Source organism: Myxocyprinus asiaticus, chromosome 35 (genome assembly GCF_019703515.2).
Source record: "Myxocyprinus asiaticus isolate MX2 ecotype Aquarium Trade chromosome 35, UBuf_Myxa_2, whole genome shotgun sequence".
NCBI lineage: Eukaryota > Metazoa > Chordata > Actinopteri > Cypriniformes > Catostomidae > Myxocyprinus > Myxocyprinus asiaticus.
In genome coordinates, this window is record NC_059378.1 from 9,309,372 (window position 1) to 9,324,714 (window position 15,343).

A 15,343-nucleotide genomic window follows, 5' to 3' on the forward strand; every position below is an offset into this window, starting at 1 on the left:
TGCACTTGACATGTGGGCAGAGCGCTGTACTTTAGTGATTTATAGTGGAAAAAGAAGTTACATTTTGGTCTGTTTCTCACCCAAAACCAATCATATCACTTCAGAAGACATGGATTAAACCACTTGAGTCATATGGATTACCTTTATGCTGCCTTTATTTCCTTTTTGGAGCTTAAAAGTGTTGGACCCCATTGAGTTGCATTGTATGTATATAGACATATCTATCTATGAAAAAATCTTAGTTTGTGTTCCGCAGAAGAAAGACAGTCACACAAGTTTGAGACAGCATATGGGTAAATGAGAGAATTATCATTTTCGGGTGAACTACTCCTTAAAGTAATGAGAGAGATATGTAGGGATGCTAATGTTATGGGACTAACTTTTAGAAACCTGAAAGTCTTAAAGGGATAGTTCACCCAAAAATGAAAATTCTCTCATCATTTACTCACCCTCACGCATCCCAGATGTGCATGACTTTCTGTCTTCATCTGAACACAAATGAAGATTTTTAGAAGAATATTTCAGCTCTGTAGGTTCTCACAGTGCAAGTGAATAGTGACCAGAACAGATCAATATTTAAGTCCTTTTTTATGGTAAATCTACACTTTCATTTCCACATTCTGGTGTGAAAGTGACTTTCATTTCCTACTGGTTGGGGCATGTCAAAGGTGGAGATTTATAGTTATCTGTTTCTCAACCACACCTATCATATCACTTCTGAAGACATGGATTTAACCACTGGAGTCATATGAATTACTTTTATGCTGACTTTATGTGCTTTTTGGACCATCTGAGTTGTGGTCACCATTCACTTGCACTGTGAGGACCAACAGAGCTGAGATATTCTTCTAAAAATCTTCGTTTGTGTTCTGCAGAAATAAAAACATCATGCACATCTGTGATGGGATGAGGGTGAGTAAATGATGATAGAATTTTCATTTTTTTGGTGAACTATCCCTTTAACTGCAGAGTAACATTAGAAAACAGAGATTTAATGGCCTAGCTCTAAAATCAAGGTCAAAATCCTTATATAACAGCAACCAGATTCCTCTGCATGTTCTCACATGATGCATGTCATGTTTTGGCACAGTACAGGAACAGTGTGAAGGTTTTTGAAACCTACTAGAGCTCTAACAAGGACAATGCATTTGTGTAGCCTGTTGCTTGGGGTTTCAACAACTACAGTACTTCTCATTTCTCATTATCAATGTAGCTCAACACTAGGCTAAAATTTAAGCTAATTTTGCAGACCTTTACAACTCACAGTTTTTCCACTGTTCTTTAAAGAGTTCACCCCAAAAAACGAATTCTGTTATTATTTACTGCTATCCCTATTTACTTTATTTTTTTGGTGTTCTTTGTCCATTTTTTTTTTTTTTTTGGAGCTTGACAGATGTGGTCAGAATGAACTGTCATTGTATAGAAAAACCTGTGCAGATTCTCCTTTTGTGTTCAACAGGAAAGAATAACCGCATATACTGTAGTTTTAAAGCAATATGAGAGTGAGTAAATAATGACAGAATTTTCATTTTTGGGTGAACAATTCCTTTAAGTTCAAGTTTACACCAGGCCACATTTTGTGCTTTACCATTGTTAAAATTGGGTGGCACATCAAATACTTTCAATAGAAGCAATAATAAATAATTCATGCTTTGTTTCCAAGAAAACAATAGGCAGGAATGACTAATTCCTCTGGAGAGGTGCCCAACGCTGAACATCAGTCTCCCGTGAGACCAAACAGATGTTTACAATAGTGGCATCAAAGAGCCGTCGCAGTGCATGTCAGCCAGCTCTGAAGACGCCACGGCTCCCAGTTGTCAAAACCGCCCACTTTGGTTTGTTTCTTGATGGTTCTGAATTTATTAATGAGCTCAAATGAGCTGATTTGAGGAGATGCATGAAGGCAGTCTGTTTCCTAATGGGACAATCTCTGTGGAAACCCACACTGGTGGATAATCTTTAAGAATACAATCCCTGGCAAAATTATGGCATCACCACACGTAGAGGATGTTCATCCAGATTTTTTACTTCGTAGCAACTAAACAAATCACAGATATGACACAGAACAATTTTTGTTTAATAGCTGAACATTCTGGCTTTGTGAAACATCCCTCAAACAAATTAAATTACAATATTTTAATTAAATGGCATATTTTTTTCAGATCAGGTAGAGGAAAAAATTATGGAATCACCTTGTATTTCTAAAACAAATACCGGTCAAGTTAGTCTGCAAATTAAATACCGCAAATTAGTCTGCAGTTAAAAGAGAGTGCTTACAGACCTTAACGAGCTGTTGGACTTGGCTAATTGAAAGGAAACATGGCCCCAACAAGAGAGTTGTCAATTGAAACAATGGTAAGATTATAAAACTCCTTCAAGAGGGAAATCCAACACTGAGTGTGGCAAAAGAAGTTGGTTGTTCCCAGTCAGCTGTGTCTAAAATTTGGTGCAAGTATAAACAAAATGGGAAGGTTATAAAGGAAAACATATGGGTAGACCAAGGAAGACGTCAAAGCGTCATGTTAGAAAACTCAAAGCAATATGCCTTGAAAATAGAAAATGCACAACAAAACAAATGAAAAACAAATGGGTGGAAACAGGAGTCAATGTTTGTGATCAGAACTGTAAGAAATCTTCTGGGCTTAATGAAAGGGGATTTACATATAGAAAAGCCAAATGAAAACCAGCACTAACACCTAAACAGTAGAAAACAAGGCTACAGTGGGCTAAAGAGAAACGATCATGGATGACTGGATGAAAGTGATATCCAGTGATGAATCATGAATCTGCATTGGCCAAGGCGATGATGCTGGAATTTTTGTCTGGTGCCGTTCTAATGAAACATATAAAGATGACTGCCTGAAGAAAACAATCAAATTTCCCCAGTCATTTATGATATGGGTTTGCATGTCAGGTACAGGACCAGGGGAGGTGGCGATCATAACCTCAACAGTCAATGCACAGGTGTACATTGAAATTTTGGACACTTTGTCATTCCATTAACAGAAAATAGGTTTGGTGATGAAGTCATTTTTCAGGATGTTAATGCATCTTGCCACAGAGCAAAGAGTGTTAAAGCTTTTCTTCAGGAAAGGCATATCAACTCAATGACATGGCCAGCAAACAGCCCGGATCTCAAGCCGATGGTGGAATTTATAGTGGAAATTGAAAACATTGGTCCATGACAAGGCTCCATCCTGCAAAACTGATCTATCAACTGCTATTTGAGAAAGTTGGAACAAGCTTGATGGAGAATATTGTTTTTCATTTGTGAAGTCCATGCCTCAAAGAATTCAGGCCGTCATAAAAGCCAGAGGAGGAGCAACAAGGTACTAATTGTGATTTTTTTTTTTGTTGATGATTCCATAATTTTTTCCTCAACACTGAGTGATTCCAAAATATTTTCCTCTACTTGATCTGGAAAGAATATGCCATTAAATAAAGTAATGTAATTTAATTTGTTTGAGGGATGTTTCACGAAGCCAGAATGTTCAGCTATTAAACAAAAATTGTTCTGTGTCATATCTGTGATTTGTTTAGTTGCTACGAAGTAAAAAAGCTGGGTGAACATCCTCTAAGTGTAGTGATTCCATAATTTTTGCCAGGGGTTGTACATTTGTATGTGTGTGTTTCAGATGACTCCGAGTAAATACGTGCAATAACATGCAAGTAGCAAATGAGAGCACATGTGCTGGTTATATAGTGGTCCTCGCTCTCATCATTTTTCATGTCTCTTTCTCTTGGCCCAACATAAGAGCGCATCATATTCACAGACATTAATGATTGTAATATAGTGCCAAGCATGAAAGTATATATCCTAAGCCTGCACAGCTTGGAAGCATTGATAATACACACATTTTTGTCTTGCTACAATAATTGTAAAAATATGCATACAGAGGAACAGTATTTAAATAACTTGAGCATCAGAAAAAGGAGGGTGGGATTAGACATGGGCATTTTTGCATCAACCCTTTCCTCCTCACCCTCCTGGCTGCCATATCCCCCCTCTGCAAATTAGATTTATACCCATGAAATTAAAATGCAGTTCCCCGGAGATAGCCATAAAGATTATGGTGTATACTGCAAGTATTTAGAGATACACATGTCAAGGCAAGGCAAATTAATTTCATGATTGCAGAAGACTTCATACAAATGTTATGGCACACATATTGTGTCTATTAAGTGGGTTTTCCATGTCTGAGGACATAAAAAAAGTCACTGTTCAACAGACATATCATCTAATGATTTCTGGGTACCTGGCATTAAATTGAGCAGGTTACGGTACATGCAAGATGCATGCAAAATGCAAAGTCAGCTTTTGTTCTAGGCTGTGATTCTTAACAGGCATGTAAATATAGTACAATTCTGGTAAGGTGTACTTTGTTTCAATGTAGGAGTCAAGGCTTATGAAACCTTTTCTCATTGATGGCACATATAAAATCCTTGTGTCATAGGATCAATTGGTAGTAGGGCCTGGTATCGATACAGATTTCCCAATTCGATTCACTTTTGATTTTGATTCGGTTCAATTGCGATAAGTATTGAAGCTATTTTTCAGTGACAATCAGTGTTGGGTAAGTTACTCAAAATAGTAATCCACAACAAATTACTAATTATCTCTATAAAAATGTAATCAGTTTCATTTACGGATTACTTCATTGAAAAAAGTATCAAATTACTAATTATTTTACTTTTAATTTGCTTTTCAAAACACTTTTTCACTCAACGCATTCAAAATAGTGTCTATATTTCCTCCTTGTTCATTGCGACACGTCATACAGTCAGCACCTCGCTGTCACATAAACAAACAGATGTACATATGATGTACATAATTCATGTTTTACATTTATTTTACATAATATGTAAAATATTTATAATATTTACAAAATGTGTAAGCCTAATAATGTACTTAAAAGTAGTGAAATTAACTGAAAGTCAGTAACTGTAATCTGATTACAATAATTTAAAATGTAATGTGTTACAGTACATTTTTTCTTTACTAAAAGTAATTTGACTACAGTATCAATTACTTTGTAACCAGATTACAGCCAACACTGGTTATAATGTCCATTGTGCTTACATATTAAAGAAATTCTCTCTCAGGTAATGCTGTAAATTATACAGAGAACCTTGGTATATTATTAAAATATTAATTCAAAACATTAACAATGGGGCTAAACTATGCAGTTTGATTCATTTAATAGATATAATCAATCAACAAGTTATCCTGCTAAAAGTAGTGAGAGGTTTTCTCGTTTTTGATTCACTATTGACGATCTCACTGCACACTCTTGTCTCAGTCCTCTTTCTGTCCTCGCAGGTTCAAACAAGGTGATCTCTAGCACTTCTCTATATGCACATCACTCTCAGTCAAAGGTTATCATCATTACCCCCTTCCACTTACTCGTAGCCCAGTCTGAGAGCACTGTCTGTCTCCACCAGATCTATGGCTCTTCTCAGAGAAGTCAGAGTAAGAAAAGCCCCAGAGCCGGGGCTGTGTCTTGCATTTAAACAGCTGTAAATTGCCTCTCTTTTCCCCCTGTGACCGCCATTTCCCATGTAATGGTGTCTGATGGGCAAGACTGTGATTTTGTCAGAGCTGTCAAGGTTAGAGGCTGCCGCTGGATTTTAATGTGCTAAGTTACCGATGAACCCAGAGGAGCAGGAAAGTGAAAGGCACCTATCCAGAAGTAAATGAGACAAATTAGTTTTTGGGGTGGTTCCAGGGGAAAAGGGAAAAGACTTTGCATATTTACTTTAGTTTAGCATTTCCTTAATATATAGCATATATCCTTTGTATGGAACAATTGTGTGAAAAAAACTGTTTTCAAACAGGTTTACCGAACATTCTTCCCATCTGCCACTGGTTGGACAGAGAGGTAGTCTTGCCCCAAACTCACACCTTGGTCGAACAAATGATGCTGTGTCGGACCAATCAGGATACAAAAAAATTTAAATAAATAATCACAGAGCGTCTGTGTTTACATTTAAAAGAAATTAAGCTATCAATAAATTGTTGTCATTGCATATTAATGGAGTTTTGGAGGGTTTACAGACCATTTCTGAGGGATTAAAGGCAGAAATGTGAAGCTTACAATTTTATTAAAGCACACATTAATTATTTGATTAAAACTTGTGTAGTATTTGAGCTGTAAAGTTGTTTAAATCGTCGTTTACCGGGATTACAGGGTTTACACTGTTAAGTCATTATGACAACAAAGTTGTAAAATTGGAAATGTTGGAAAAGTTTAGTAAGCAATTTTATAACACTATACGTTTGAAACAGTGAGTATTTTAACGTTTACGGATTGGCCCCATTTACTTTCAATGAAAGCGCCTCACTGTAACCCAGATTTCATTCTTTATTTTTTTTAAAGAAAAGGAGGGACAAGTAGAAATAATTTTTTTGTAACATTATGCTAGGGTAGATTTGATTAAGCTTTGAATTATTTCAACACATCTTGGAATTACCATGATCAAATTTATATATATATTGCGTTAAGTGTACACTTTTTTTTCTTTTTGATTTTCTCCCTTTTCTCCCAAATTTGATATGCCCAATTCCCAATGCACTCTAGGTCCTCGTGGTGGTGTAGTGACTCAATCCGGGTGGTGGAGGATGAATCTCAGTTGCCTCCACATCTGAGACAGTCAATCCACACCATTTTATCACGTGGCTTGTTGAGCGCGTTACCACGGAGACGTAGCACGTGTGGGGGCTCACGCCATTCTCCGTGGCATCCATGCATGCCCTGGATTTGAACTTGCGACTCCAGGTGTGGTAGTCAGCATCTTTACTTGCTGAGCTACCCAGGCCCCAAGTAGTGCACTTTTTAAAATTATGTTCAGAGCTTTGAGTAGCAGTTATAATAAAGGAAATGAACTATAGGAATAAAACATTTTGTGCTATTTTAGTGTGATGGCTTTTATAGTGTGTAATAAAAACATCTTAAAACTCATGTAAGAGAAGTGGTTGAGGGAAGTGTTGATGATGTTTTTGTACAAATGTAAAGAAAAGTGAAATTGCATTCTCTGTGAGTGTAAAATATATCTCCCTATATGTGTTGCACTTCAAACAACTTGTGAGTATTTCCATGCAGCACTGACCAGAAGCATCATGCCAATTCCCGCAGATTTTTGAGTAGATTTTGATAATTATTTTTTTATCTTTGATAATTAAGCTGCATGATTATTGTATGTGTTCAAAAAGGTGTTCAGAAATCAAAACTCTGTGGCAGAAATCATAATTCACATGTATAAATTTCATCCAATGGAGTCCTATCTTCTCCAGATCGAGATATATTAGAAATGATGCCCCTGGCACTGGCCCTATCAATTTGTTTGTTTGGTAATATAAATCTGAATTGAAATTTAAGTAATTATGATATCAGCTTCACACAGGTCTTGGTGTCACTGAGGAAGTTGTTCAAAAGTGCTACCTGCAGCAATAAATCATAACCATGCAGTTCTGTTGAATACAGAATGAAGAACGAAAGAAAAAGCAGCATTCTACCAACAGCTTTTCAAATGCTCTCTAATAATTCAACTCTCAGCATTTTACACGCTGTGCCGGAGGCTGCGTTACATAAGAATCTTTAGCGAATGAAACATTCCCGTAAAAAAACAGATGTCACACATCAGCAGAAAGGGTGCAGACTGAGGCTGACTAAAGGGACACTCCTCTAGGCAACACTGGGAACCGTGGTGTGGCTCAGCTGGCGTTTTGGGGAGAGATCAAGAGCGTGAGACAGTACAGGTACAGGTACAGAGAGTCCCACAGAATACAGAGGATAACACTCCTTCACCCAACCTCTACCATCAAAATGTCATAGTGCTATTGGTTTAGGCTGCCTTGCATGCTGGGTATAATTGGTACAGAAACTGTAGAATGATACAAGTAGGTATAGCTGCAGGACGGAGACCTCCAAATAGGGACGGAATCTCCAAAAGAGTGTGGGGTTACTCCAAAAGGGGGCGGGGTTACTTCAAAAAGGGTTTGCACCAACTCCAAAAGGGTTAAGGTTAGGGAAAGGGTTAGATTAGGGGGTTCCTTTATCTTTAATGCCAATTTGGAGCTCACGCTCCTTTTTGGAGCTATGCCTGCAGCTATACCTTCTCAAATGATATAGCTGCAGGCAGAGCTCCAAAAAGGGGTGGGAGCTCCAAACCACCAGCAAGCCCCTTACCTAACCCTAACCGTGTGTAAGTGACACCCCCTTTTGGATTTGGCGAAAACCCTGGCCCCTTCTGGGGTAACCCTGCCCTCTTTTGAAGATCCCACCTGCTTTTGGAAGTCTCCGGCCAGCAGCTATACCTACCTGGGAACCTGGAGCACACAAGTGCCCATATGTTCAACAACACTTCCAGCTTTGGCCACTGGGAGCAGTAGTACGAATTTATTTAAGCACAGACCGATTTCAGCTAAAGAACTTTCAACCTTTTGTCACCAAATTCACAGTTACATCAGTCTTCACATTTCAGCACTGGTTAAACTGGATTCTGGGTGGTTAGTGAATAAGACACAGGTTTTTGCACAGCAATTCCACACACAAAAAAGTGCCATAACTACTGAACTCACCCCTCAGCCTCACTTAACTGGCACAATGTATTATATCCAACCATGCAGGACCTAAAGTATTTGTACCGATTTTAGTGACTATCTGAAAAATAAAATGGTACCTTTCAATTTCTTTTTGTGTTTGAGCCAGTGATTCTCATTCTAATAATAACTCATTATTTTCAGACTTATTACTGTGATGATCCAACAGGAAAACATTATTCTATACATATATCTTGAACATAAGTGTCTTCTGAGCAGTAAGAGACTCTTTGATCCTTTGTAAAATAGTCTCTTATTGCCAGGGACCAGGCATATTTATTAATAAGGCTTGGAGAGAGATATGGCCTCATTTGCTCTCCTTTTATATCCTTGGGAATTGCAGTTTACTACAGCGGTGATCGAAATAATGATGAAGACCCCATTAAGACAGGGAAGATGCTTCAGGATGCTGAATGAACACACAGCCTCAGAAGCAATGAAACATTTTAGTCTTCCTCACAAACAGCAGTACAGCTTGTATCTTGCAGCATGTTGCTCATCTGGAACAAATTGTTCCTAAGGAAAAACAAATTTCCTTCTGATATTACACAGATTATTTTTATTGGCTATGAACAGACAGATGTCATGGAGTTTTTATTGGCCATGAAAAAAATTTTCCCCATGCAAGTCAACTGAATTGGTAGGTTACATCAGTTGATAATAATCCTCAATAATCCTGTCTACTTCTTTGATTAAATTGTTTCCCCTTTACTATATTTATTCCCTGAGAAAATTATATTTATCTTCAAAATCCTTCAAAAGCTTATTGAGAAGGAATGGGGGATAAAAACATATGCTTAAAAGGTTGCCTGTAAAAAAGAAGGTCCAGTACATTTAGAGGTTTATTGCCTAGGACCCAGACAGAAATGAATACATAAATGTCAGGAGTGTTACACTTATAATGATAGAGTTTGGATCATGGTAGAACAGCATGTACCCTGTCCTGCCCTTCACTCCAAATCCCAGTTTCTATGGTTGACAATGTCAAAGGCAGGCTTGTGATTTGTTAAGGGATTCTATATAAACTACATATTCATATTATTTTCACCCCATCATCAGCCTCCAATTTCATTCTGGTTTGTCATTTGAATCAACTGTCAGAACTGGCCAAGGTGAAATGGACAGAAACATGAGAAGCAGTGGGGGGATTTGGTGCATTTAAGTTCAGTTATTTAGTTGAGAAGGGGTGTGTTGAAACCAACAACTACAACAGATACCCCCTCAAAATACCATGAAATGATCAATGGTGGACAATGGATTAGTATTTTTACTCAGTTATTTACTTTGTTTTGTATTTTCATTTTCAGTGATGGAAACTTCTTGAACCGCACTTAAGTCGAGAAAAAAAAGAGTTTTGGGAAGTTTCATAAGTCTGTGCTGTGGAAAATGCTCAGCGTGCTATACAATGTTAAAGGCTACACCTGCTATCTGTAATATATTTTATGCCTTACTGTATGAAGAAATTTCACATAAAATCAGTAGTTTAGTTTATATTGAACGTTTACTGTTCTTATAGTGTAAGGCACTTTCTGTTAATAAAAAGAGAAGTTTGCTTAATATATTTCATGTCTGCATCCATTCAAATCTTCCTAATTGATCTATAACTGGCTAGTTGACAACTCATAATAACTCATAATAATGTCAGACTGATCTCGAACCTATCTAAGCTCCATTCTAAAGTATCTGTGTGCCCGTGCCATTAGACACCTCTCTCCTTAAGTATTTTAAGCAGGAGGATGGAACTTATTTAAGTGCAAAACATAAACCATAGTTCTAATAGATCAGTACTTTTGATACTTAAGCACATTCAAAAGTAAGTACTTTTGTGCTTTTACTAAAGTCGAAATTTAAATGGACTACTTATTATTAATTATTGAATGAGTATAAAATAATAAAATTAGAAATGATTAATTATGGTATCTATACTTCTACTCAATTACAGGGCATTTTATCCACCACATGGAACCTACAGTATACAGTATAATCTTGCTATTGATGTTTTAAAGAAAAGGCACACTAATGTGCATATTTGCATGACTGCTTTTTTAAAAAAAAAATTTATAAGTCTACAACAGTAACACTAGCATGATTGTAAGAGACCATCTCTCATGAATAAAGAAACAGCAGGGAAGGCTGTGATGGTTGAGAGTTCGTGGGGGATACTTGATTGTCTAAAGTGCTCAAATGCAACCTTTTAAGGCCCTGGCCTGTCACTGCCAATGCACATGGTCCGAGTCCCCTTTATTTATCTCATTCTATCGCCCCACTTAGACACTGACCCCTCAGGAGATGCGTGACCCTTAGAATCCAGGGGGAGCAGAAGTAGAGTGGAGATCTTCCTGGCTGACCTTCCACTTTGAGTGGGTGAACTGATGCTTATGTCATAGGGCATCTGAGCCTTGAAGGGGCCTAATTCCAAGTAGTGTGGTGCTAAACATCTCCATCACTGATATCTTGTCTGATTTGTAGTCAGAACATGACTTAAGTTTTTGAAGCTACAAGTTGTCGATTAATTCTTTTATTTACCATCTAGTGATTTTAGCACAACACAGTTGTTCAAAATGGAAACCACATCAGCTGAATTTTTGTAAATATAGCTTTCAAAGCAGCTTAGAAAGAAATAAGACTGAACCAGTAGTAAGAATATCCTGTCTGAATGTCAATGTACCTATGTTTATGACAATATTATCAGGCTCCATGCAGTTTACCAACCAAAACTAGATGAAGACCTGATGTATGAGTTTGTTTGACTGCTATAATCATTTGATTTGATTTGGGTTTTCAGGCGATCAGGAATATTCATCTTTTCTCCTCTGGGCAGATTAGATTTATACAATCCTCACTAATCTGTCATCTCTGTTTGAGTTCAGACAGAGTTTCTATTCTCAGAAATGAATGGCTGAGGACCCCGGGTGGGGGCTGGGGAGCAGCCTTAAACGGGTCAGAGGTTGTAGTCTGGGAGAGGAGTTCACGTTCATTTCTCTTGCTTCTGACTGACAAGGGTCAAAGGTTACCTGCACAGGAAAAGGAGGAGGGGGTTGGAGAGGCTAAAATCTCAGATTTGTGTCTGCTAGTGCACGTGAGGTTGTAATCCACAATCTCTCATGTCCCAAAACAAACACAGACAAAAACAAACACACACCCCCCTCTGCAGGGGACACCCTAACCATTGAAAAGGACACTAATGGGCCAATAGTGTTCAACCATACAGCTTGACAACTGAAAACAAACTAAATATTGCCAAGAGCACAGTGGCCTATTGCACAAAGCTAGTTGAACAAACTCAGAGTTTAAGAGTTTCAGGTTGAGAAAACCAGATAGAACCAAACCAGTTTAGATCGGGTTCAGCGATCTCAAGAAGCTTGTGCACATGAATGAGTGACGTTTGCCACAAACAGCCAATGGGTAAAGCTTGGAAAGAATTGCCGTGATTTACTTCTCCGAGACATTCAGTGTGATTTACATCTCTACTGAAGAGCAAGAGATCATTATGAAAATATGACGAATTTTAACATTTACACAGCATGAAGAAACACTGCTGCTGCTGCTGCAAAAAAAAAAAAAAAAAAAAAAAAAAAAACTGAATATACTGTGTAATTTAACTGATATACGTTCACAATAAGACACAGGCTGACAGACCATTTTCACACGTCCGCGTGCCACGAAGCGGAAGTCGTCATAGTTGGCTAAACTTGAATGCCGGTGAATGGGGGACCACAGCAAATTTAATTTTTGCTCACCCTTTTGCTCCAACAGCAATAGAAAAAAATCAACGACTATACTTTCACAGCTTTGCAAAAGAAGATACAAATATACAGTGGTGGATAACATCAGTAAGAAGAGAGAAACAGACCAATTTTTCTGACACTCCCTCAGCAGTTGTGTTAGAAGCCTCATCACAGCTATGGTAACTGATTTGTTTTAAACATATTCCAGGGTAATATAATACAAAGTACAATATTATAAATGTACACAAAATATTTTTAAAATTGGAAATATAAAAAAGTTTGCTACATTTATGTTGTTAAAGGTGGTGGAAGCGCATCATAAAAGGTCTGTGAAAAGGGTTCATTATTTTTAAAAGCATAAAAATCTATATATTTATCTAAAATGTAAAAGCTATTATATTAATTTAAATTAATTTATATAAAAATAAATTAATTTAAATTAAAAGCCTACTATAATTTAATGAAGTGTAAACAATGTCACTTTGTGTGATAGATATTTTAACCAGTATATTTATTCATGTGCAAAGACTCGTCACTCAATAAATTTGTCTTTAAAGTGTGAGAATCACTTTACGAACACTTCTGCAAGCAATATTTTTTTTCGAGGTTTTCAGCATTACTCACTGCATACAGGTACAATATGTAAAGAAATGCAAAGAAATTCAATAAAACATTTTAATGTGCTGCTCAAAAGATACAAGGTTCCGCGATCTCTAAAAAAAAAAAACTAATTGTATAATATCTTAATCTTAATATATTATGTGTATAATATATAAAATTGTAATATATAAATCTAAATTCATTTAATATATACATTTCCCTGTGAAGCACTTTAATTTGGAGCAAGAGATACAGGGGGAGTAATTTTATTGCATCAGAGATGTCACTTTACTCACAGTTGATTGGTTTAGCATCAGTTTGCGATCTGTAACCCAGAATAAAACCTGCTCCTGAGCAGGTTAGCCGTGTGGCATGATTTGCTATGGCGATGAAAACTGGTAAAAACCAAACCACCTTCTTGAGCCCGAAAAAACTGTTTGCTCAAACTAAACTCAAACTCAACTGGGTAGCTACTGAAATCAGCTTTGTGCAACAGGCTACTGATCATAGCCTCTGGAAAGCAGAAACAAATAACTTTTGTATTTTGTTTGGTAATCTCAGACAGATAGATAGATAGATAGATAGGATTTTCTTGACATTTTTACTCTCACAGAATCGCTACATTTTAAAGCGCTACAAACCCCAAGAACTGAACCCTGACAAAAGTCCCCTAAGTAAGCTGGTTCTGAGACTGACTAACCCAGTTACCAATACTAACACTAACCAAGTACAGGCTCAGTTAGCACAGTCTAGCCATCGAGAGAGGCAGACACAGAAAAACATGGTTACCCAGTAGGGATGGGTGGATCGATCCTAAAGTATCGATACTTACGATACTGATGTTGCATCAGAAATATCGATCCTCACACAAACATATCGATTCTATTTTTTTTTATTTATTTTTTTACTAGGGATATTATTATTTGGTTACCATGAACATGAACAATAACCATAAGCTTCAAAGTGAAATAAAATGGATTAGGCTATATTAGCAAATACTTTTGCAGGATGGGAACTATTTCTTCTTCGCTGTCACAAGGCTCGTTCAGACAAGAGGGATCAGTGCCTTGTAGAGGTGTAGATGGTTAATTTTTGCAAGGGTAAACAAAACAGAAGTCTAATAATTTTCTGTTTAGGCTCACAAATGTAAAATAATAATAATAATAATAATAATAATAATAATAATAATAATGACTTTAATTATGACTAAATATTATATTTTAAATTACCCATTTTTTATCCCAAGAAATCACACAAAAAATCAATTTAATAGAAGTATAGGTATTGGTATTGGTATCGACGATATTGGACTTGAAATTATTGGTATCGGATCGAAAAGAAAATAAGTGATATCACCCATCACTATTACCCAGAGAAGAAAGAGTACGTGCTCACAGTAAGACAGGTGAAGTCAAGACAGAGGTGAACATTCTCTTTCACTGCCAAAAATTTAAAGAAACAAGGGACATTTATATGGATAAATTTACAAACAGCATAAACAAGTTTACAACTATGACAGAAAAAAAAAAAAAAGTAAAATAAAATCTGGAGAGGGACATATAGCAGCACTGGCTGCAAAATATGTTTTAGCGTTTCACAACCTGAGAGACACTGGGTGAATATGTTTTATGTGTTTTACCACAGTGTGTTACCATACTGTTCACCACAGTGATCCTCAGTATATTGACTGTATATAAATGAATGCATATGTATATGTAGACATAAGTGATCTTCAGTTTTATGTCAACAGTGTGGTCTTCTGCCATTCAGGAATGTTATGGTATGTTATGTTTTTTAAGTTTCGTTAAACTATAGATTAATATGTTGTTCTATTTACATTTTTATTTACATACAACCTCTGCTTTGGCAATAATGTACCATTTACAGTTATGGCAGTAAAGCCATATTGAACTGAATTGAGTTGACAGACAGACAGACTGATGGACGGACGGACAGATAGATAGAGAAGTGAATCAGACAGACAGAAAAAAGATATAGATAGACACAAAAGACAGACAGACAGATGCAAAAAATAATTTTCTAATTTTCTTTCTCAGTATTTCTGACTTGTTTTTCAGTTAAAATATCTAAACATCCTTAAGACAAGATATATTCACTTAATATTTACATATTAACATTTGCCAGTGGGGTAATGTTCATTCAACACTGCAATGGTATCACTGCTCCCCTCTTATTGAGAAACTCGAACAGCAGTGAGATCCGGCGGTGTCCTTCTCCCTCTGTCCACTAATCCCTGAAAGATGATCTATCTGTGTCCCGCTCTAGCACTCGCCTGGGCTGGGTAGAGGAGGCGGCACTGTCCTTATCAGCCAGACAGACACCCTTTGCGCTCAGGGGGTCCAATCCTCCCTTTTCTGCCAGTTCCGTAATTAGATGATGTGTCTAGGTCTGGCCA